This window comes from Myxocyprinus asiaticus, chromosome 10, assembly GCF_019703515.2.
Source record: "Myxocyprinus asiaticus isolate MX2 ecotype Aquarium Trade chromosome 10, UBuf_Myxa_2, whole genome shotgun sequence".
NCBI classification, from domain to species: Eukaryota; Metazoa; Chordata; class Actinopteri; order Cypriniformes; family Catostomidae; genus Myxocyprinus; species Myxocyprinus asiaticus.
In genome coordinates, this window is record NC_059353.1 from 47,281,119 (window position 1) to 47,306,247 (window position 25,129).

Sequence of the window (25,129 nt, forward strand, 5' to 3'; positions counted from 1 at the left end):
TAGGGCATCTTTTGCTGCTGGAAATTCTGTCAGCATTTACTCACCCTCATGTTGTTCCAAACCCTTATGACCATGTCTTTTTTCTGGGAAAAATAAAAGGAGGTGTTAAGGCCTTTGCACACCAAGCACGAATTTCCACTACGATTAACATTTTGAATAGAAACAATGGATTCCTATGAATCCATTCACACCCGAAGAGAACATTCGCACGCTGACAAAGTTTTTTTTATTGTTGCTATTTTTATGGTGAGTGTTTTAATTTTGATTTTCGCTCAGCGATGTAATGCCCTGACCAATAAAATATGAGCTTTGGATCATGTGTCAGAAGCCGCTGCAGTTAACAAAGTCAGCACTAAAGTACAGAAAGAGGTTTTGCCCACCAAATTAAATGTTGAAGTAATTCGAGGAAGAAATCCTGAACCTGCAGTGAGGATGTGTAGTTCATTTGCATCAAATGACTTAAAACAGATTTTTTTTTTTCTCTCATATGGGTTCTCTTAACATTTAAATGATATTGCTGCATTACCGTCTTGCATACCCTTAAAAAAACTCTCTTATCTTACATGGATTGTCTTTATAATGTATTTCATATTGCTGCTTTTTTGCCTTTACATTTAATCTTAAGTTAGTTCTCTTTTATCTCTAATATAACATATACTGCAGCATCTTTGCCTTTGTATCACTTTTAAAATAAACAACTTTATGGACCTTAAGTGTTTTTCTTCGCCAAATATTATTATACAGTACTATTGATACTTTTGCTATGACTTGCAGTGCACTCTGTGTGCCCTTTTATACCAAAAACATGGTGATTTCTCCACAAAGTTATGTAATCGTTATTGCTGTGCTATCGTTAACAGTTGTTAACAGTGTGGTGAACATTTGAGGTATGAAAGTGTATAATTTATGTTGTAGAACAAAACGACCACATATCGTCAAGTAATATTTACCAAAGACCTTATTTTACTCATAAGTTCAAAAACCCCATTATAAAAACCCATAGGAAAATGCAGATGGAACCCAAGGCGAATTCTCTTCCGGGTTTTTGGACTACAAGCTGAACAGCTGTATTGACATTATTTGTTTTAGGAGTCATTATGTGAGTGCATTACGCAGTGATTTTAAACAAATGTACATAACACAAATATATATAGTGTGCATGATAGTGGCATATAATCAGTATTGTTCCACTTGATAATACACTATATTGCCAAAAGTATTCGCTCACCTGCCTTTAGATGCATATGAATTTAAGTGACATCCCATTCTTAATCCATAGGGTTTAATACGATGTCGGCCCACCCTTTGCAGCTATAACAGCTTCAACTCTTCAGGGAAGGCTTTCCACAAGGTTTAGGAATGTGTTTATGGGAATTTTTGACCATTCTTCCAGAAGCGTATTTGTGAGGTCAGACACTGATGTTGGACGAGAAGGCCTGGCTCGCAGTCTTCGCTCTAATAATTCATCCCAAAGGTGCTCTGTCGGGTTGAGGTCAGGACTCTGTGCAGTCCAGTCAAGTTCTTCCACACCAAACTCGCTCATCCATGTCTTTATGGACCTTGCTTTGTGCACTGGTGTGCAGTCATGTTGGAACAGGAAAGGGCCATCCCCAAACTGTTCCCACAAAGTTGGGAGCATGGAATTGTCCAAAATCTCTTGGTATGCTGAAGCATTCAGAGTTCCTTTCACTGGAACTAAGGGGCCAAGCCCAGCTCCTGAAAAACAACCCCACACCATAATCCCCCCTCCACCAAACTTCACAGTTGGCACAATGCAGTCAGACAAGTACCGTTCTCCTGGCAACCGCCAAACCCAGACTCGTCCATCAGATTGCCAGATGGAGAAGCGTGATTCGTCACTCCAGAGAACGCGTCTCCACTGCTCTAGAGTCCAGTGGCGGCGTGCTTTACACCACTGCATCCGACGCTTTGCATTGTACTTGGTGATGTATGGCTTGGATGTAGCTGCTCGGCCATGGAAACCCATTCCATGAAGTTCTCTAAGCACTGTTCTTGAGCTAATCTGAAGGCCACATGAACTTTGGAGGTCTGGAGCGATTGACTCTGCAGAAACTTGGCGACCTCTGCGCACTATGCGCCTCAGCATCCGCTGACCCCGATCTGTCATTTGACGTGGCCTACCACTTCGTGGCTGAGTTGCTGTCATTCCCAATCGCTTCCACTTTGTTATAATACCACTGACAGTTGACTGTGGAATATTTAGTAGTGAGGAAATTTCATGACTGGACTTGTTGCACAGGTGGCATCCTATCCCAGTACCACGCTGGAATTCACTGAGCTCCTGAGAGCGGCCCATTCTTTCACAAATGTTTGTAGAAGCAGTCTGCATGCCTAGGTGCTTCATTTTATAAACCTGTGGCCATGGAAGTGATTGGAACACCTGAATTCAATTATTTGGATGGGTGAGCGAATACTTTTGGCAATATAGTGTATCTTTTAACCATTAATATTATTTTTTACACTCGATTCTTTCTAATCACCCCTCAGATAATGATAATACTGCCAGTCAATTTGTCCAGCAGGTTCTCATCCATGATGGGAAGAGGGCAGACAAGCTGAAAGGTGCTTTGTGCCACCTATTATACCGGGGTAAAATTTATTGTCGATTAGCGCCACCTACTGTAAAGGCGTCAGTGTGTTGACGGCGATCATTCTCTTCGATTTTAATGTGAAAGGGCCATTTGTCTGCGATTTGTTTCACACTTTGCTAGTCACTATTCACTTTCATTGCATCATTTTTCTATCAAATGAAGTTGAAAGGTGACTGAGACTGTCATTCTTCCTAACAACTCATTTTGTGTTCCACAGAAGAAAGAAAGTCATACGGATGTGAAACAAAATGAGGGTGAGTAAATGATGACAAAATTTTGGAGGCAAACTATCTCTTTAAGAGGTGTCCGTGCATTTATTACAGTCAGAACATGACTTTTGTCTTATTCTCTTCAATTACACAGTTCTCTGACCCAAACTTGGTCAATTTGGTCATTCATAAATCTTAGTGAACACAAATCTGTCTTGTGTTTTTCCTTTGAATCTGTTTTTATCTGCCTATGTGTCCAATCCTGCGTTATTTATGCTGACTTCTATCGCAGCGAGGTCGCTACAGCCGAAAGAAAATTTAACCACATCCTGATATAATTACCAGGGGTGTAAAGTAACGAATTACAAATACTCACGTTACTGTAATTAAGTAGTTTTTCCCAGGAATTTTACTTTTTTAAGTAGTTTAAAAATTGTATACTTCTACTTGAGTACATTTTAAGTGCTGTAACTGTACTTTTAATGCGCAATTTTCCCACTGTCTGTGTTCGCTACTTCCCTGTCCTGATTTTATTTTTTATCTATCAACATGATTGGCTAGGGAGAGTCTCGTGACCCCCATCAAATCAAATCACACATAAAAAAAAAAAAACTTGAATGGCAGCTGTAGATCAGCCACCAACTGTTATGGATGTGGAGGATTCCTCAAACACAGTTCAACACCTGAACTTCACGGCCGCACCTCAAAGGGCTTTTCGCAGTGAAAAAGACCTATTGCTTGATCATGTCATGTGAGTTTAACTTGCTCAAGCCAGATATCAGCATTAATCCTGCCTCTAATTTTAAGAAACATATCGAGGTAAATTTAATATTTCTGCTTACTAGATTCTGTGTCCATAACGTAGCCTGTACTTGATGTAAGAGATTAATGCAATGTTATAAATAGCTTCAAAATTTTGGCACCCATTCACTTGGATTGTATGGACCAAAAGAGCTGAGATATTCTTCTAAAAATCTTAATTTGTGTTCTGCTGAAGAAAGAAAGTCATACACATCTGGGATGGCATAAGGGTGACTAAATGATGAGAGAATTTTCATTTTTGTGTGAATTATTCCTTTCAAGCCCAAAGGCCTTTCAGGGCCACCCCTGTACCAAACAACTGCTCTTCCGCCTCTATTGTGCGGGACATGACGAGCCAAGTGACCTGCTTTTTTAGTGTTTTTTTTTTTTTTTTTTTTTTTTTTTGGCATTCCTTGCATTGTTTTGAACATGTGTTATGTGCAACAATAACTCTCTCAGTTGGCATTAAGGGAAATTTAGACCCTACACATAAACTGATTTTAATGTAATTGTTTCATGCATTATGATATTGAAAATAACTTTTTTTATCTTTTCATTTCTGTAATCATGTTGCCCTTTTATTTATTTTTTAATCAGATTCATGTAGTGTTTACAGTATCATAGATAAGTGATGTATTTTAAAAGTTGTCAATCACAAACATCTATAAAATTCCTATTTTTTGTATTCTTTCTAGCAAACAGCTATAAAAGGGAATGTAAATTATGAGTATCTGTGCGACATTTTTTAATTGCAGCATAGAGTTTTTATTATAAAGGGGCATAGATTTCGCAACTCAGTACTTAATACTCACTACTCATGAGTACTTTTAAATGAGCTACTCTTTTACTCTTACTTGAGGAGTTTTTAGAACAGGTACTTTTACTCTACTCAAACTACATTTTTTTTATGAATTAACAGTACTTTTACTTGAGTATTATTTTTAGTACTCTTTCCACCCCTGGTAATTACATGCAACCAAGCAACCTCATAATGACTAAACAAAACAAATTCACAGTCAATCTGAAACGAAACATGATGATAACTGTAATTTCTCCTGCTGCGCATTGATCGCATGTCAACATGACTTTTCGACTGTGTAAAGATGTGATAATTCCTGAACAATGTGTTGCACAGGCACAAAAAATTAATCAGTCTTTCTCATCTGCATTCTCGTATGGCCGCCGCATTGTGTGAGATTTATTCTGATTTGTGAGACATGGCAGAGAGAGAGAGCATAACTCAGACTGATGCTTTCTAAAGAGATCTTCAAGCATGTTCTAATGAAGATAAAAGAACAATCTGGTTTGATGGGGGTGGGGTGTAGGATCACAACACGTTAAGAAGTGAATGATGGCTGGATTTTCATTGAAACCAATGACATTTTCATCAGAGGTCCACTGAAAAGCTCACAGCCTTAACTTAAATTTGATTAGAAAGTACAAGACCAAGGTCATGGGATGGTTAGGATATTAGTTGCAAAGGTTGGATGCACTGTTTTACAGACTGGATGTTTTCTTTGAAAAAAGTGTGTGTGTGTGTGTGTGTGTGTGTGTGTGTGTTTTGGTTGGGGGGGGGGGGGGGTATAAATTGTACACTGATGTGCCAAAATATTATGACTCACAGGAGAAGCAAATAGCAATGATTATCTCCTAACAAGGCCACATGTCAAGGTCTGGGTAGATTCGATGGTAAGCGAACAATCAGTTCTCATAATCAATGTGTTGAATGCAGAAGAAATGGGAAGGAGTAAACAACTTTGACAAGGGCCAAATTGTTATGGACAGACGACTGCGTCAGAGCATCTCTGAAAGGGCAAGGCTTGTGGAGTGCTCCCAATCAGCAGTGGTGAGTACCTACCAACAGTGGTCTGAGGAGGGACAAACCACAAACCGGAGACAGGGTGTTGGGCGCCCAAGGCTCATCGATGTGCGAGGGCAACGAAGGCTATTGCGTTTGGTCCGAACTGACAGACGTTCTACTGTGGCAGTAGTCACAGAAAATTTTAATCATGGTTACGGGAGAAATGGGTCACAACACACAGTGCATCGCACCCTGCTGCGAATGGGGCTGCATAGCCGCAGACCGGTCAACGTGCCCATGATGACTCCTGTCCACCGTCGAAAGCGCTTACAATGGGTACGTGAGCAACAGAACTGGACCTTGAAGAATTGTAAAAGGTCGCCTGGTCTGATGAGTCCCGTTTTCTTTTACATCACGTAGACGGCCACGTACTGTACATGTGCACCATTTAGCTGGGGAAGTGATGGCACCAGGATGCACTGAGGGAAGACGACAAGCCGGTGGAGGGAATGTGATGCTCTGGACAATATTCTGCTGGGAAACCCCGGGTCCGGCCATTCATGTCAATTTGACACGTGCTACCTACCTAAACATCATTGCAGACCAGGTACATCCTTCAAGGCAATGGTATTCCCTGATGGTAGTGGCCTCTTTCAGCAGGATAATGTGCCCTGCCACACTGCACACATTGTTCGGGAATGGTTTGAGAACCATGATGAAGAGTTCAAGGTGTTGCCCTGGCCTCCAAATTCCCCAGATCTCAATCCGATTGCGCATTTGTGGGATGTGCTGGACAAACAAGTCCGATCCACGGCATGGTGGCTCCACCTCGCAACTTACAGAACTTGAAGGATCTGCTGCTTATATCTTGGTGCCACACACCACACGACACCTTCAGGGGTCTTGTAGAGTCCATGCCTCGGTGGGTCAGCGCTGTTTTGGCAACATGCTGAGGACCAACAGCATATTAGCCAGGTGGTCATAATGTTTTGGCTCATCAATGTATACTGTATATAGTATATGTTTAATTAATTGTTCTATACATTATATCAGATTTACAACTATATAACTATACTGTATATTCATAATATATACAATTATATCCTGTTTGGCCCTCCATAATATACAGTATATACAACAGCCTTGCCTCAAAATTCCAACTTTTAAATTATAAGATATAGATGGACAATTTTAAATGTCCCTTTTCTTTTTGCTTCCAGTTAGCTCACAAGCTAATCGGTTAGCCTGTTAGTTTAGCATCTTTTTCTACTCTTTATTTTCATTACGTTTCTCCTCACTGTCGCCACCTAGTGATACGGGTTGCTGCAGGACTTCAAATAAACAACAAACACAGGTGAGGCCCTATGATGCCTCAAAATGCAGCCTAGGTATAGGCATCTTAGCAGGTTTTGGAACAGAGTTTAGGATTAAATGTATTTATCTTTTTAAGAGATTAAAAATAAAAAAAATTTAAGAAATCAAATATGAACTTATGAGTACATTTGTTAGAAGTTCACCACAACAGACGTTTATATTTTTGTTTGTGTGTTTCATCCAAATGTACATTTTTTGAATACATTGGGAAATAATGTAAGTGTAATTTATCCTTAGGCTATAATAATAACAACAACAGGACTGTGAGTGTCCAAGCATTTATGATCAAAAGATTTCATTACAATACATTACACAGTGCATAATACAATTTCAAATTAATGCACAGATAAATTAAAATACACTTTCATAGCATACTCGTAAATATCTGCATATTGTGTATCATTTTAAATATTCTTTCCAATCAGAAAATTTGAAATCGTACCTAGTCATCTGTAATGCCTGCCTGGTTGCTATCATTATCCCTTCCATCACTGATTGTGATATATCCACATAAGCCAGAAAAACAAAACAACGAATCATTTGTTTGGACACGTTTAACATCCATTTAACACATGACCCATTTTACACATTTACAAACAAATTTCAACACAAGCTAATTACTCAGATTAATTATTACATACAAACATTCAAAGCATTAATATAATAAAAAAATAATGTAAATAATTTAAATCTTACTTATTCTTTTACTTCTACACTTTCCATATAGCTAAACTTGAGTGATGAACAGTGGCGCAACTACACATTTGTTGAGGGGTATGCAACATCAGTGTTGGTCCCCCCCCTCACCCCTCCAACTCCCACCACACCAAATACACTCACACACACACACACACACACGCACGCACGCAGATACGCACATACACTACAACACAGATAAAAACCCAAAAACCAATAGTCAAATTGCGTGGCCTTTGGAGCCCTTTTTAACTTTATATTAAACAGTAATGTGAAGGTGACACAACATTTTACACCTAAAACGGAACCATTAATAGCTCAACGCTTTTCAAACTGCTTCAAAATGTAACAGCTATTACAATTACGAACACACACACACACACACACACACACACACACACACACACAAAACTATTTTTTTTTTTTAAATCAAGAATTCAATAAAAAAGTTACAACTTAATGTGATGCCAATTATTTTATTCAAACTTTTATATTTAGAATTGTTATCTGAAGTCATGTACATAGCAATGAAACAGTTTAGTTATTTAAAACAAATTATTAATTACATTTTATCTGCATCGTTATTTTCCATCCAAACAGAACATAGAGAAAATAAAGAAGAGGCTTAATTGTGCAACATGACTGATTCTGAAGCAAGCCTTTCCATCACACATTTCTTTGCCCAATTTTTTGGATTTAGTCAATAATTGATCCACGTGTTGTTTAATAATTCCTGAGGAAATTTACTCACACCACATCCAATGGTTTCTCAAGTTGTGTTTGACAGTGAGACAACAACAGGAGAAGGTAGCAAAGTGCAGCAACATTAGTTATGGTTAGTAAGATGAGCCCAAGTATAGGTTGGACATGGCATTGTGTCAGTTAATAAAGAACAAGCTTTTGTCTCTAAATGTAAAGCAATTGAAAACCCATTTCCAAACATACAACTTTTTACATAACCATGACAGAAAAGATACTCAGAAATAAACTGATATTCAAATTAGCTTGCCATCTGTACCTTTTGGCAACTTTAAATGTTAGTTAACTTCAAAGCCTTTCTTCAAGATTTTCAGTGATACAGTGATAAGTTAACCTACCAATCTCTCTTTGTCCACTTGGGCATTGTTTTCCTTCATTTTAATGCACTGTTTTTCATTTTCCATCTTACTTTTTCTGTTTTGCACCCCAAGCCAGAACGTATTCCCCCTTCTGACCATTTCTGTCATGTGACAGTCAGAGCAACGTTGGTAGACAGAGGGTGAGCAGTAGCTATGAAGGTACTTCTTGATAAAATAAAATAAAAATGCATATTTGAACCCATTTAAAATGCTAAGAACATTTTAAGTTAAATCAAATTAAATCAATTAAAAGTTAAATAAAACACATAATTGCATTATTGTTTAAAATTGTGCTTTTGGTTATTTGTAAGGTATTATAGGAGATTTAAAAAAGTATGATTTTTGGCGCACCCCCAGTATGCGGCAACTACTGTTACAATGATGTTACCAAACAAATTAAAATTAATTATACGTATGTTTCCATTGATCATGGTAAAAATATTTGTACCTGCTTATTTTGACTGCCTGGAAAGAATATCATAATCATACATACCTCAACAAAACTCTGGGGGGGAGATGAAGAATTATGTATTCACATGGCTTGTTGAGGAAAGGTCACATGACTTTTTCCGATGCACATCTATATTCCTATATAAATTCTATAGGAATATATTCGGCAAATGTGTTTTAATCATATGCATGTCTTCTTGCTGAATAAAACATTTATGCTTCTAAAAAAAATAATAAAAAAAAATAAATAAAAAAAATAACGCATATTTCGGAAACTATTAGCATCTTGATGTTTCCATCCAGCATATTTTTATGCAATATCATATACCTAAATTCACATGAAAATATGAGAATGGAAACCTCAATATCATACAGCTCCAGATGAAAACAAAATTTTCCTTGTTGCACTTTAATCTGTTTTGAATGCTATTCTGATGCTAGTGAAACTTTGTAATATGGCACTTTTTCATACAACTGTCTCCTTAAGATGATTCACTTATGCTTTCCTCTTTTGTAAGTCACTTTGGATAAAAGCGTCTACCAAACGAATAAATGTAAATTATAAATGTAAGATGACTGTGAAAATAGCACTCAAGTCGCATTAACTACTATTATGGGTGTAAGGGGGTTCAGTGGAAAGGAGGAGGCGAGAACCGGCTTGACAACTTAAATAATAATTTATTAACCAAAAACCCAACTAAAAACACACAACTAAAAACACAGCACAGCTGTCTGTAATTCTCTCTCTCTCTCGAACTGTCGTCCCCGGCCGCCTTTATCCCTCGCGCGCCCCATCAGGCTGATTGGGGACCGGGTGTGTCTCATTCCAGCCCGGCCCCGCCCTCCTCGGCTCTACAATGGTGTTTTTTGCTGTTTTTGGAGCTTGACAGATGTGATCACTATGAACATCTATGGAAAAGAGCTGCATGAAGATTCTATACTTCTTTGTGTGTGTGTGTGTGTGTGTGTGTGTGTGTGTGTGTGTGTGTGTGTGTGTTCCACAGAAAAAGTATCAGCATACTGGTTTAAATCAACATAAAGGTGAGTACATAATAAATGATATAATTTACATTTTTAGAAGAACTATTAAGTATCAAATACGCAAGACTTAGAGCTGTAGAGAACCTGAGTGAATAAATTCATCCCTCACTCTGGCCTTGACGTGAGAATCTTATAAGAAGCATGAATGTAAGACGTTCCACTTCAAACTCTTCCTGAATGCTACCAAAGACATATGTACACCAACACCTGAGCGAAGCGTTTTAACCTGTTCAACTTTTAAGTAATATTGATGTACTTTCAATGTTGCTTTTATTGCTTGCATTTGTTCAGACAACTCCATATTAAGGAGCACAGTGTCGTGTCCTACCATGTCACAACAACACATCACAGAACAATGTGCGAGAGAGGTTATTTTTTTTTCTCTCTTTAGATTAAGAGAAAACGATGAAAGCCTGAGACGTGTGCAACCTGAAGAATTCTCTCTCTCCACAACCGAGAGACCTGAGCTGCATTTAAACTCAACATTTCCATAAACGTTTATGGAGTTTCGCTACAATGCACCAATATTAGAACAGCATCTCCATAGAGTCGGCAGCACTTTGCAATGAAATCCCCTGGGAGAAGACGTGAACCGTGCTGCAGCTTGCCTTAGTTACAGCATGCTTTTATATTCTCTGTGCAATTGGACATGTGCTAAAGGTCTAATCAGCACACTTTCCCTCTCTACATGAGAGACACATTTAATTGGCAAATGGGGTGAGGTATTACAGCAATGCCAGATTTAATATTGCCCTGTCAAACATTACGACAGTCCAAGAATACTGATGAGAATTACAAAGATTCAGAAGAATCTATGTGATTAGACAGACAGACAGACAAACAGACAGACAGACAGACAGACAGACAGACAGACAGACAGACAGACAGATAGATAGATAGATAGATATATAGATAGATAGATAGATAGATAGATAGATAGATAGATAGATAGATAGATAGATAAATAGACAGATACCTGCTGATGATGTGCAGTTTTCAATTGGTATTCCCTTTTCAGTCTACAGGCCGTATAGGCCTTTCACCTACTCCCATCTCCTCTACAACACACTCACAGAGACCTAGATAAGAAAGAGAGAGAGAGAGAGAGAGAGAGAGAGAGAGAGAGAGAGAGAGAGAGAGAAAGAGAAAGAGAGAGCAAGTCGAGGTATTAGAGCTCTGAAACAATTAAAGCTCCTACATCTTGTGATTGAGTTTCCATCATTAGAAACTACACTGCTCTCTTACAGCATGCTGGTTACCTACTGAAGGTCAAAAGTCATAAAGGTACAGAGAGGGAGAGAGAATAAGCGTTCTTTTGCTATTCTTTTTTCTTAAAGCATAAATCTACATCAAAAACATAAAGTGACACACTTGTGCTCCCAAACAGGTTTTAAATAGTATTTTCACCCCCCAAAACATAACGTGTAGTGATGCAATTTATTATTTCTATATTTGATTCATCGTTGATTATTTATTCAATTCGTTGGATAAAAAAAAGTTACATGTTATTTCCTGAATTTTATTTAAAACATACATTATTTAAACATTTATGATTGTATGCTAGTCTGTGAAAGTTGCACATATCTGAGTGATCGATAAAGAAATTAATTGTCGATTATTTTCATTATTAAAATCATTATGTCGGCACGCTGTTGCTCCCAAACAGGTTTTAATAGTTTTCTCACCCCCAGGATGTTGTGTAGTGATGCAGCTACCTATTATTTTTATAATCAATTAATCATCGATTATTCATTCAATTAATCGTATAAAAAAATATTTAGAAAATTCAAAATTTAGTAATTCATCTTTCAAATTAATTTGATCAAGCAAATGCATTTGTCTCTACTGTAAAGTGACATCACTTATAGAGCTTTGACTAACTGATAATGAAATTCATTATCTATTATTTACATTATTAAAAATATTAAGTCGGCACAATGTTGCTCCCAAACAGGTTTTTAATAGTATTCTCTTTCCCCAAAATATTGTGTAGTGATGCAACTATCTGTTATTTTTATATTTGATTAATCATTGATTTTTTTATTCTATTAATTGGATTTAAAAAAATACATTTTATTTCCTGATTTTTTTTTTTTTATTATTATTTTTTATTATTATTATTATTATTATTATGTCAAAATATACATTTAGGATTGTAAGAATTTTATCAAGCTATTGAATTTTTACTACTCTAAATTGACCATTGATAGAGCTACTCTGTGAAAATTTCACATATCCGACTAATCGATATGTTTTTGAAAATAATCAACAATGAATTCCATTAAATCGGCACACTGTTGCTCCCAAACAGGTGGTATTCTAACCCCCCAAAACTCAACTACCTATTATTTGATAATCAATGAATCATTTATTATTTATTCGATTAATCTGATAAAAAAAAAACATCCTGCATTTTATTAAAGAATTATTGTTATTATTTAAAAATATACAGTAAAGATTGTATGCTATATAATGCTAACTTATCTTTAAAACAAATTTGATTTGATTCATTGGATAAAAAAGATATGTTATTCCCTGAATTTTATATAAAAAATATTTTAAAAATGTTATTTCAAAATATAAATTAGGATTGTATGCAAATAAATTGCTTACTCATTTTTTTTAAATTATTATTATTCATTTTATCAAGGGAATGAATTTGGTACAACTGTTGAGTGATGTCACTGTTAGAGCTACTCTGTGAATGGTGCATATATCTGACTAATCGATAATGGAATTCATTGTCGATTATTTTCTAATCAAAAAGATTAAGTCAGCACACTGTTGTTCTCAAACAGGTTTTTAACAGTATTCTCACCCCCTAAAATATCATGTGTAGTGATGCAACCTATTTTTTTTCTAATCGATGAATCATTGATTATTTATTCTATTAATCAGATTTTATGATTGTGTGCTATAAAATGCTAACTTCAAACAAATTTTATCAAGCAAATGCCTTCGCTTTTCTGTGAAATTTGCACATATCTGACTATATATTTGTTGTCGATTATTTTCATTATCGATTATTAGCAATTTTAGTGATTAGTTGTTGCAGCACTTTGTGTTACATTTGGTACAGTAGTCTACACATTTTTTGTTATGCACATTGCTGTGTGCAATTGTTCTTGGAAGTGTATGCTTCACAGTTTTAAGGGTTAAAGAATAAATTAAGAAAATATTTACACTTAAAACAAGAAAAACATATTTACAAATGGCGCATGAAAAAATAAACATGAAGATCTATCAAGATCTATTCTCGCAAAACAAATGCTTACATGATTTTACACTTTTTTATGAAAATGATGAGTTTTGGTAGATGTTTGTGTCTCACAAACAGAGTTGATTGAAGTACACTGGAGGAGCTGGCTGTATCTGCCAGTGATGATTTATTCAGTAAAGCCTGTGTAATATGAGCATGTAGTCCAGGTCACCAAATGTGCTCAGGTTTCTATATTCTTTTCAGGAAACCCTGATGACTTTCTCCTGCCTAAAGAACTGCTTGAAGCTTTAAACCATCACTGCTATTCAACTAACTGAAAAAACTGAAAAGGAAAATGAATCATTCTCTGGCTTTGATTATCCTTATAGCTGAACATAGAATAAATTGTTAATATGGGCATAATGGCAGAGGTTATTTTTATTGATTTTAAATGATGCCAGTCAAAATATGAAACTTGATCATGTCGGTACTGAAAAAGCATCAGTTAGTCTTAGGTCAAGCATCAAAAGCAAAGACTATTTTACTAAGAATTTTAGGATGAGTTTTACCAACGAACGCAGGATAACAAAAAAAGAACAGATTTTTGTAAAGAATTAAAACCTTTGGTTAATTAAGCATAACAATGCCTAGATGTTTTCTTTCTTTCATGTTCCACAAAAGTTATTTCCAAATCATGGTTAGGTTTAGGTTTGGGTAAAGGGTCAGACTTTTTGTTTAAGTTTCAGTTTGGGGTTTGGATCAGGTGTTAAAATGAGAAAAAAAATCAAAATAAAGTTGTTTGTTGTTTGTTTATTTTTTCTATGGGAGTAAAAATTCATACATCTTCAATTTCTTATGATTTAGCCATCTTCCATCAGGAAGGAGATTCAGGTCTATTAGAACAAAAACAACAAGACACAAGAATATTTTTTTCCTAGAGCTGTATCTTTGTTGAACACATAAGAGCATAGGTGGCGCTGTACTTTCTAATATTATGGGCCATTTTTAGTGTATATCATTCTGTACATCTGCACTTGCACTTTTTGTCCATATATACGTATTGATGGAATCGTATAAATGCTGTACACTGTTGCACACCTTTGCTTTTCTCTCTTTATCTATTCGCACATATTTGTATTTACTGCATTGTATTACATGTCTGTACTTATAAGTAAGTTTGTCTATCTTAATGTATGTCCTCTGTCTGCAACTGCCAAGTCAAATTCCTTGTAAGAGTAATCTTACCTGGCTAATAAAATGATGATGAAAAAACACTATTCTGATCTCGTACTTTTATCACGATGAAAGTATTTCATGTCAACTATCCCTATGAATTTAGTGCATCACAGCTATTAATTTGACACAAAAAAACAGTTTAGTACCATTACAAAAAAATAACTGCAGTTTTTAAATTGTAGTACAAGTGTGGTAAATTGGACAGTATTACTGCAGTACTGGAAACTGCAAGAATACTGTGTCCAAATTACCACACTTGAACTGCAGTACTGAAAACTGCAGGAATATTGCGTCCCAATTACCAAAATTGTACTGCAGTACTGAAAACTGCAGGAATGCAGCGTCCAAATTACCACAATTGAACTGCAGTACTGAAAACTGCAGGAATATTGTGTCCTAATTGCCACACTTGTACTGCAGTACTGAAAACATCTCGGTTACTGTCGTAACCTCCGTTTCCTGATGGAGGGAACGAGACATTGTGTCGATGTAGTGACACTAGGGGTCGCTCTTGGGAGCCCCAAACACCTCAGATCTTTGAGAAAAGGCCAATGAGAATTGGCGAGTGGAATTTGCATGCCACTCCCCCGGACAAAAAGGAGCTGGCTCGCAACCACTCATTCAGGTTTTGTGCTGAGGAGCCGAGACAGAGTCCCGGCCATTTCAGCGGGTAGTACAGCATTGTGACATGGGGGACACAACGTCTCGTTCCCTCCATCAGGGAACGGAGGTTATGACAGTAACCGAGACGTTCCCCTTCTGTCACTTACTCGACATTGTGTCGATGTAGTGACACTAGGGGTCCCTATACGAAACGCCACAACTAGCTGAACCGTGTTACGTGGACTGCCGGTGCAGGTGCAAGCAAGCTGCTGCACATGCCAGCTGCGGCCTTTTCTCTCTGTTTACTCTCCACAGAGTATTCAGTTATTCGGCTGTGGCCATTTTAATGCTCAATGTATGCACGGGGGAAGGTGTTCTTTTCCTATCCTAATCTTTCAGGGGGAAAAGACCCCGCTGAGACCACATCCTACCCAGAGGGTAGGTAACATGTGGCAAGCACTTCATGTGGGCTCAGAGCCGCACATGGAAGAGGCGCGGTGGTAGGTCCTGCCTGAAAGGGGAGGAGCTCTACAAACACGGCGACCGGGACAGAGAGGGCTCTGTCGAAGGGAGACGCAGGTCTGCCGACAGGGAGACCATACTGAGGAAAATACATCACAGGGGGTTACCGGAGTAACCGGCACCTGTGGAGTACCTACCTCAGTAAGGGCATATTAGCACACGTACTGGTTCCGGCTGTGAATTCCTCTACTGAATTCGCGAGCCACAGGGCTAGGGAGGAAGGACATCCAGGGTTCACGGGTTCGTGAACTTGCATGGGAAAAGAAGTGCACATCTTCGCATCTTTGGAGGGGAAAGGCGCTATACACAAGCGATACACGCGACCAGCTGTCTGTATTCCCGAACTTACCTGTTCGTACCTGACAGAACACGGGATGAAACCGGCTCAACCTGGAGAACCTTGCCTCCACATACACCTTCAATGTTGAGGGGGACAGCCTTTCTCCCTGACCTTGCACAGGGTCTGTGCAAGTAGGCTCACTGGGGGGACGCATACTTGCGCAGCCCCCGAGGCCAGCTGTGTGCCAGCATGTCTGGGCCAAGGGGGGCCCCCTAGTTGGAGAATACCAGAGCGGGCAGTGGGAGGTTTCTCGGGAGGCAAGGTTGGAGCACTCTGAAGGTCATACCTTCGTAGGAGTTCCTGATGATGTTGGTGATCTTCTCTGGCACTCCATAATGCCTCAGAAGTTTCCAGAGGATCTGCCAGTCCACACTGTCAAATGCAATCTCATAGTCAATAAAGTTGATATAAGGAGGCGAGTTCCATTCAAGTGACTGTTCCACGATGATATGCAGTGTTGCAATCAAGACCCGTCTTTGCGAAAGCCTGCCTGCTGGTCCCGGAGCTGAGGATCGATGGCGTCTTTCATCCTGTTGAGGAAAACCCGGTTGAATATCTTGCCTGGGACCGATAGCAGTGTTATCGCTCTGTAATTAGAACAGGAACTAAGGTCATCTTTCGTTGGCAGCTTAATGAGATAGCCCTCCTTCCTTTCTGATGGAACTTGTTCTTCTTCCCAGATCCTCCTGAAGAGGGCGTAGCGTATCACAACACTAGTCTCAACATCTGCTTTCAGAGCCTCTGCCGGGATGTTGTCTGTTCCTGCAGACTTTGAGAATCTCTTTCTTGGTGGGTGCATTACAGTCAATCAGTGAGTTGCTGTTGGCAGGGGGGATATCTGGTGGGTCCTGTGATGCTGGTCTGTTCAACAGCTCCTCTAAATGCTCCTTCCATCTGTTCTTTTGTCCTTCCATGTCAGGTATCGACTTTCCCTGTTTTCCCAGTGTTTCCTTCACTGGTCTTTCTGGCATGCTAAATTTTCCAGACAGCTTCTTGATGGTGGCGTAGAGGTCTCGCATAGCTCCATGGTGAGCTGCCTCTTCAGCTTCTGTTGCCAGTATTTCCATGTACATTCTCCTATCGGCCTTGCTGCTTTTCTTGACACTCTTGTTTGCCTTTGTGTACTCTTCCAGAGCCTTGGCTTTCCCTGCTTGTGTGCGACTGTTGCTAATTGCCGCCTTCTTCCCTTTCCTCACCTCAATCTTCTTCATTGTCTCAGCTGAGATCCATTCTTTGTAGTTGCATTTCCTAGTGCCCAAAACCTATTTACATGCTGATGGAACTGCTTCCTTCACTCCCAACCACTTCTCATCAATTGTTTCCTCCTCTAACAGCTCTTGCAGGGCCTGGAACTTGTTGGAGAGCATGCATCGGTGACCAAGATGGCACAGCTCATGAACACAAGTCTCCCATCGCACAACCCAGCCATGGAACACTCAGTTTGTATAGGAAGGAAACACACTGCATGCCCGGTGCTCCCCATTAACAATCAGCTCACCTGGTTACCCCAGACTTGACAGCGATTAAGAGCATGATCCTTTGCTTCTTAGTACGGAAGGAGATAGCGATGATCCGTGGTCTGTGCGCCTCCCATCCAATAAGCGCTCCCTGGGCTGTTCTGTAAAATATCAGGACCACTCCCTGGGTGTGTGATGTAACTTCTTCGTGATCTGAGAACAGAAGCAACTCTCCTGTGGTGAGCCTCTTCTGGCCAGAACCCTTCCATCTTGACTCGCTGATTCCTAGAATGGCAAGGTTGTAATAACTCATCTCAGTGGCTACCTGTAAGGTCATGCCAGTCACGAACATGGTCCTGACATTCCATGTCCCATTGGTAATGGTAGTCCTGGTCAAAAAGTGGTCATCGGCCCAGTGGCTCCCAGGCTTATCTGGCTTTCACCACTAGGCTTCATGCTACCTCCAGTTGGAGATCCATATTCTCCCAGGGCTGAAAAGTCCTTTAAAACTCTTGTCTGCGTTTATGTATCATTTCAGTTTTTTACAGGGTTGAGCTGCTAACCCCACGCCCAACCCTCCTCCTTTTGCATCTGGGCTTGGGACCAGCATAGGCGGAGTTAAGAGTTATATTTGTGAGAGCTAGCCATATATGCTGATCCAGAACCACCAGGTTACTCATCGCTTTGCCGATGGCCTGAGCGGTAGCTTTCATGGCTCGCAGCACCAAATCCGTAGCGGTGGGGAGCTCTTTGAACAGCTCTGGATCAGAGCCTTTCTCATTCATTTGTTTAAGGAGCTTAGCTTGAAAAACCTGGAGCACCGACATGCTGTGGAGAGCTGAACCAGCTTGGCCTGCTGCTGAATAAACTCTTCCAGCCAGTGCGGATGTCATTCGACAGGGCTTGGAGGGGTGGACGGGGCAGGATTTTCATCCCATGGCAGTATTATGGCAGAAATGAGCTACGACTGCCTGTTCCACTGGGGGATGCTTTGAGTAGCCTTTCTCATTGCCGTGGTCCACTTTAGTGATGACAGCAGCACCTCCGACCTGAGTGTGCGAAGATTAAGGCACATACCAGGACTTTGTGAGCTCCACATGGACCTCAGGGAAGGATGGTGCACTCCTCCGGACTGCGGTGTGTTGACAACGGCCGGTTTACAAAAACCCTTCATACAGGCAAGACTTTTCTGGCTCTTCTTGAGGGGACCACTCAAGACCAAGCACTTCAACCGCTCTCGCGAGAACGTGAAGAAGCTCCTTGTCCGTGGCATGTGCAAGTTCTTCGCCCTCACTGGGGGGTGAACATCTTCCATGAACCACACGCCTGAAGCTGCGAGTGACACAGCATCATCCCCATCGTCAGAGCCACCAAACATAATGAGGCCATGTGCTCCAATAGAGTTCCGGAGTTCATCACGTGCATATTGCACAGGCGAGGACATTAGATCGGAAGTTCGGGGGGCTCACAGGGCTTGTGCCGGCATGAGATCCTCCTCTAATTCTTCCAGCTCAACTTCACTGCCCCGCCGTGCCTCCTCACATGGTCCCTTGGGACTTAACATAGAAGTGGGAGGGCACGAGAGGCTGGATCTTCCCTCAGAGCGAGGTCGATCCTAGAGTGCAACATCCAGAGATTCATGCCCTCGCAGTAAGGGCAGCCTGTCTCCATGAGAGCTGCCTGTGCGTGGGCGTGGTCCAGGCATTGAACACAGCTCTCGTGCTCATCATGTGGCAGGATGTGCCATTCGCATAGGAAACACTTGCGCAACGACATCTTTAAAAAGACACGTATCACGCAAGTGGCTCTTTAGTTAATATTGTATATATAAAAAGGATACAGTAACTCCAGCCAGAGCACTGTGGGAAGCAGGTAGGAGTTTCGCTGAAGCACCACGATGATCAACAACGAGCATCTGAAGCAAAGAACCCATTCACAGAGTGTCTTCAAAGGTGACATGGAGAACTCTTCACCGAAACACACAGCGGACCGGAAAGCCTCTTGGTGCAGGTGCTGAGCACAGTTGACGAGTCGTCCTGTTCGCATCTTGCTGAGAGGTTACGTCCACTGTAAATGTATATCGACTGCGAAGCAGAAAGTTTTCCAAGACGAAGACGAAGTTCGGAGTCTTGAAGGAAGAAAATCCTGAAGAAATGGTGACTGAGTGCCTGCTTATATAGGCCAATTATATTGGCTGGCTCAGACACCATTGCCAATCAGAGGACTAGCATGACTGAATAAGGGTTTCAACAAGGTCGCCAAAGAAGGACTTCCCCGTAGTGCTTACAGCATTGTTGAGTGAACTGAATCGAAAGGGAACTGCACTTTTTACTACATAGATTGTAGTAATACTGCAATTAGTCTGTGCAGTGCATTTCTGTAAGGGTAGGGACACATGAATTTCCCTAAAGCATTTATTTAATAAATAAATTCCATAATATGGTATTTCCATCAATTAAATCAAAACTACAGTGAATTAGCAGCCCTGAATCAATTAATCCTAACCTTCTGTCCCCAGACCCACATTGAGCTGTCATAAATCACATGCAATTTTAATGCCCAGGTCCCAGTTAACGCAATATGTGATATCTACAGCAACACAATCAAACTCTGTGCAAATGAGGATGCTTAAATCTGTAAATGCATGAGGCAGCCCATCTCAGGAGAGCTCATCTAAGCTAATAAACATCATTTTAAGGTGAAGTGTGTAATTTCTGCACTACTAGCAGCTCCTGTTTATTGAAGCCAGGGGCTCATGGTTTGGCTGGTTAGCTTTGTCAGTTAGCCCCTGCTGTTAGATGCTGGAACTACACTATTATGCAGGCAAACAGCATGTTTCTCTATTGACAGCCATTCGAATGTAGCCATATATATTTTAACGAAACATTTTTGCTAAATATGTTACATAATTGGCTAAATTTTAATTATATTATAGTAAATGGTTTGTCAAGGACCTGGTTTTTGGAGGATTTTAAAAGGAATAGTTCACACAAAAATTTAAATATTAAATTTTCACATAATATAATTAAAAACATAATTTACTTACCCTCATGTCTTAATTCATACGACTTTTCTTATGTAGGGAACAATAAGGTTTTTTTTTTATGAATACCCGGTCTGTCTTCTCAATACAATGGCACTTAAAACTTTTTACAAAAGCACTCAAGTATCCTAAAAGGTATAATTCACCCAAACAATTTAAATTCTCTAATCATTTATTAACCCTTATGCAATCCCAGATGTGTATGACTTTCTTTCTTCTGCTGAACACAAACGAAGATTTTTAGAAAAAAATGTTCAGCTCTGTAGATCTTTACACTGCAAGTGAATGGTGACCAGACCTTTGAAGCTCCAAAAAGGCAGCATAAAATTAATCCATTCAACTCCAGTTGTTAATTCTACATATGTCTTCAAAAAAGATATAATAGGTGTGGATAAAAAACAAATCAATATATATGCCCTTCTTGTCTTTTAAATCTCCACTTTCACTTTCACATTCTGAAAGTGAAAGTGGAGATTTATAGTAAAAAAGGATTGAAATATTGATTTGTTTCTCACCCAAAGTGATTGCATTACTTCAGAAGACATATATTAAACCACTGGAGTTGTATGGATTACTTTTATGCTGCCTTTATGTGATTTTTGGAGCTTCAAAGGTCTGGCCACCATTCACTTGCATTGTATGGATGTACAGAGCTGAGACATTTTTCTAAAACTCTTTGTTTGTGTTCAGCAGAGGAATGAAAGTCATACACATCTGAGATGGCATGAGGGTTAGTAGGCTAAATGATGTGAGAATTTTCTTTTTTGGGTGAACTATCCCCTTAAGTAGTCCATGCGGCTTATTTTTTAAATGTATTTGTTTATTTATTTTTTTGCGCTAATAAATGAAAGTTCTCCTGTGAACACAAGCAACTGTGAACGAGCTTCTCTCATAGCGCTCATAAACGCTGTTTATAATTAAAAAAATGGCTTAAATCGCGTGTTGTTTCTCACCAAATGCCCTCAGAAGACTTGAAATATGACACACGAGTCACATGGACTACATTTACAGTATGTCATTTTTTAAGCTTTAAAGTGAGTCTGCCATTGTATTGCAAAGGCAGACAGGGATATTCATATTCTTTTTTTTCCCTATTGTGTTCCACATAAGAAAGGAAGTCAAATGGGTTTAGAATGATATGAGGTTGAGTTGAGCAAATTATAATGAAACTTTTTTTAATATTTGAGATAACTATTCTTTTAAAAGTGTCAAATGGACTTTAAAACACTCTCAGTTAAAAAACACTTATGTACCATAAATTATTTTGAACACCAAGATGTAGATATGCCAGAAAAGAGTCTAAATAAGAGTCTTGTGTGTAACTGTGAATGAATTCACAAAGGTTGTAGTCGGGGATACATGTGAGCGCTGGCAGCACTGTTGCTAGGCATTACCTCGGCTGGCACAGGTGCAGTTCTGTACTGTGGGTATTATTTTTAGCCTCTCTGAAATCAAAGGAAAGACGCTTTCGCACAATCAAGGTCTCAAGCAGATTAAATAAGCCATCCTGAATGTCAATTTTAAACAAATTAAGTCAGAGAATTGTGCAGTCATCCATAGCTAACGTACAAGTGTGGATATAGCATTGCTTTCATTTCAACAAATGGAACGTGAAATTAAAGGTTTGCTTAAAAACTACCTGTAAATATGGTACACACAGGCACAGGCACTGTAATTATTTGGTGCCAGACCGAATGAGTCTGTTTTGCATAAAATAATTGGGGCAATGGCCACCTGTGTTTAATTAAATTTCTAAAACGGATAGTTCCGACTCCAAATTCTGGATGAGACGCACTGGAAGTCATTGTAAAATGATGATAAACGCACACCTGCACATTTTATATTAATGTGCCAAGTTGCTATGACTGTGATTATGAAGGCATTATGATATTTAATTAAACAAACCTTAATTTATAACTGACGAATGAATAAATACAGTAGTCAAGTAGCAATGTTTGGTGAAATTCTCCTTTTGTTTACTCATCCTCTGTTATTCCAAACCTGTGTGACTTTCTTTTTTCAAAAGGCAGAATATTTAGTCTCAGTCACCATTCACTTTCACTGTATGGAAAATTTTTTTTTACAGGTTTGGAACATTATGAGGGTTAGTTAATGTTGACAAAATTTTTATTTTTGCATTTATTTTCACAGAACACAGAGATGACATTCACTTTGAAAATGTCCTTTGCCTGGAAAACTCTCATATAATTTGCATACATTTTGTTCACAAGCCTTTTTTAAATTTCCAAACCATTTAGCTTAAATTAAACATTCACAGCCATGTTTGAAATAAATTGCTATACTAATCAAAGCATCAATCCACTCATTTTTTTTCCATTCGTGTTTTCATCAGTGAATGAAGAACACAGTGTAAAGGTTTTTCACAGACCATCATCCCTGGAGTTAACAGAGAAACCTCACAACCTTACAATAAAGACACAGTCACTTCATGAATTACAGGTATTTAAGCAGTGTGACCTGGTGCCACTGTAATATTCTCACACTGCTATAGTGATGCCAACATCACAGAGAAATACGTTACTAATCAAATGCCATGGAACAAATTCTTACATTCAAGAATCATATGAAAGAATGTGAATTGGATGTCAAAGGTGATACAGGTGAGCAAAATGCTTTTGACAAATGCCTGTCTAGAAATGAGCACTAGCAAAAACTTCATTACAAACTGATGGATGGGTTCACCACAAATGGATTTCTGCTCCTGTGTTTCCTGTGAACATTGTACATTTTTTTCCCCAGACTGTTTTGTTAATTAAATAGAGCAGCAGATGGACAAATGTCAACATGGGGGTTGTCATCAGGTTAGACCCAACATGATCACACAGGAAATAGACATGTTGCTTTCAAAAGTTAATGGAACCTGAAATTCGGCCAAATTACTGAGAAGTGACACCTCCCATCAGACATTTCTGCAGACATTTTGTTGCCAAAGGTCTGGCAATGCAGCTGCAGGAAATGTTTATCTTAACATACCATCTAGTGGATCTAAGGATTTGCGATCCACAGTCAGCTAAGTCTGTTTTATTGGCCTTTTATGGATCCTGTTGAAACTGGACTGTTGAGGCCACCCACTGTTTTAGAGTTTCAAAGTGTTCCAAAATTAAAGTCATTGCTGGAATATTTGACATCTCAAAATGAGACTAAAACTTTAATGATATTGTAGATTTATAAATTACATGTTTTAAGGTGACTGGCCACCTGTCCAGTGTGTTTCCCTGCCTTCGGCCCAAGACAGCTGGTATAGGATCCAGCATTACCCGCAACCCTGCATAGGATAAGCGGCTATAGAGAATGGATGGAAGGAAGTTTTAAGGTTATTTCTTCAGAGAAATATTAAAATGTATGGGATATGTCCAAATACAGTTTCAAACCCTGATTTGTGTGTAATTATAATTTCATATACATCAGTATCATAATTTTAACATGATTTGTTCAAGTAATATAACTTGAAAAAACAGTTTTTATACTAATATAAGTATACATATTTATATACAGTATATCACATGAAAAACATGATGAGGGATCATCAGTATAATGACTGAATGGGAATTTGTAAACTCTTAGCAGCACCATACTTGTTATACAATGCAAATATAGACAAGATATACTGTATATACACCGATCAGCCACAACATTAAAACCACCTGTCTAATATTGTATTGGTCCCCCTTGTGCTGACAAAACAGAGCCAACCTGCATCTCCGAATAGCATTCTGAGATGATATTCTTCTTACCACAATTGTACAGAGCGGTTAATTGTAACTTTGTCAGTTCAAACCAGTCTGGCCATTCTCTGTTGACCTCTCTCATCAACAAGGCGTTTCCAACCGCAGAACTGCCGCTCACTGGATGTTTTTTTTTTTTTTTTTTTTTTTTTTTTGGGCACCATTCTGAGTAAATTCTAGAGACTGTTGTGTGTGAAAATCCCAGGAGAGCAGCAGTTACAGAAATACTCAAACCAGCCCATCTGGCACCAACAATCATGCCACAGTCAAAATCACTATGATCACATTTGTTCGACATTCTGACGGTTTATGTGAACATTAACTGAAGCTCCTGACCCGTATTTGCATGATTTTATGAACTGTACTGCTGCCCCACGATTGGCTGATTAGATAATCGCATGAATGATTGTTGGTGCCAGCCGGGCTGGTTTGAGTATTTCTATAACTGCTGATCTGCCAAAATTAAAGCTCCAGGTCAATTAAATACAACAAAAATATATTACTATTGTACAATTACTTTTTTTGTGATTAAAAAAAGGCACTTTAATGCCATTTTAGAACAAATACATAATTATTGTGATACATATCGAAAATCGTCAATAAGATGAATAATATTGAGATATAATACTAATATTGATATATAAAAAATAGTAATGGGGCACTACTTATAATAGTGTCAAATCCTGTCCTGTCCGTTTTTTGGGGATAATAAGGTGACATTAGGATCATTTACACCTAGATTTTTAAAGCCTTGTTTTCCTGGATTTAAAACAGCAGCAGATCAGCCCTCTGTCTCTGTGTGTGTGTGTGTGTGTGTGTGTGTGTGTGTGTGTGTGTGTGTGTGTGTGTGTGTGTTTAAATGTCCCCACAAGGATAGTAAA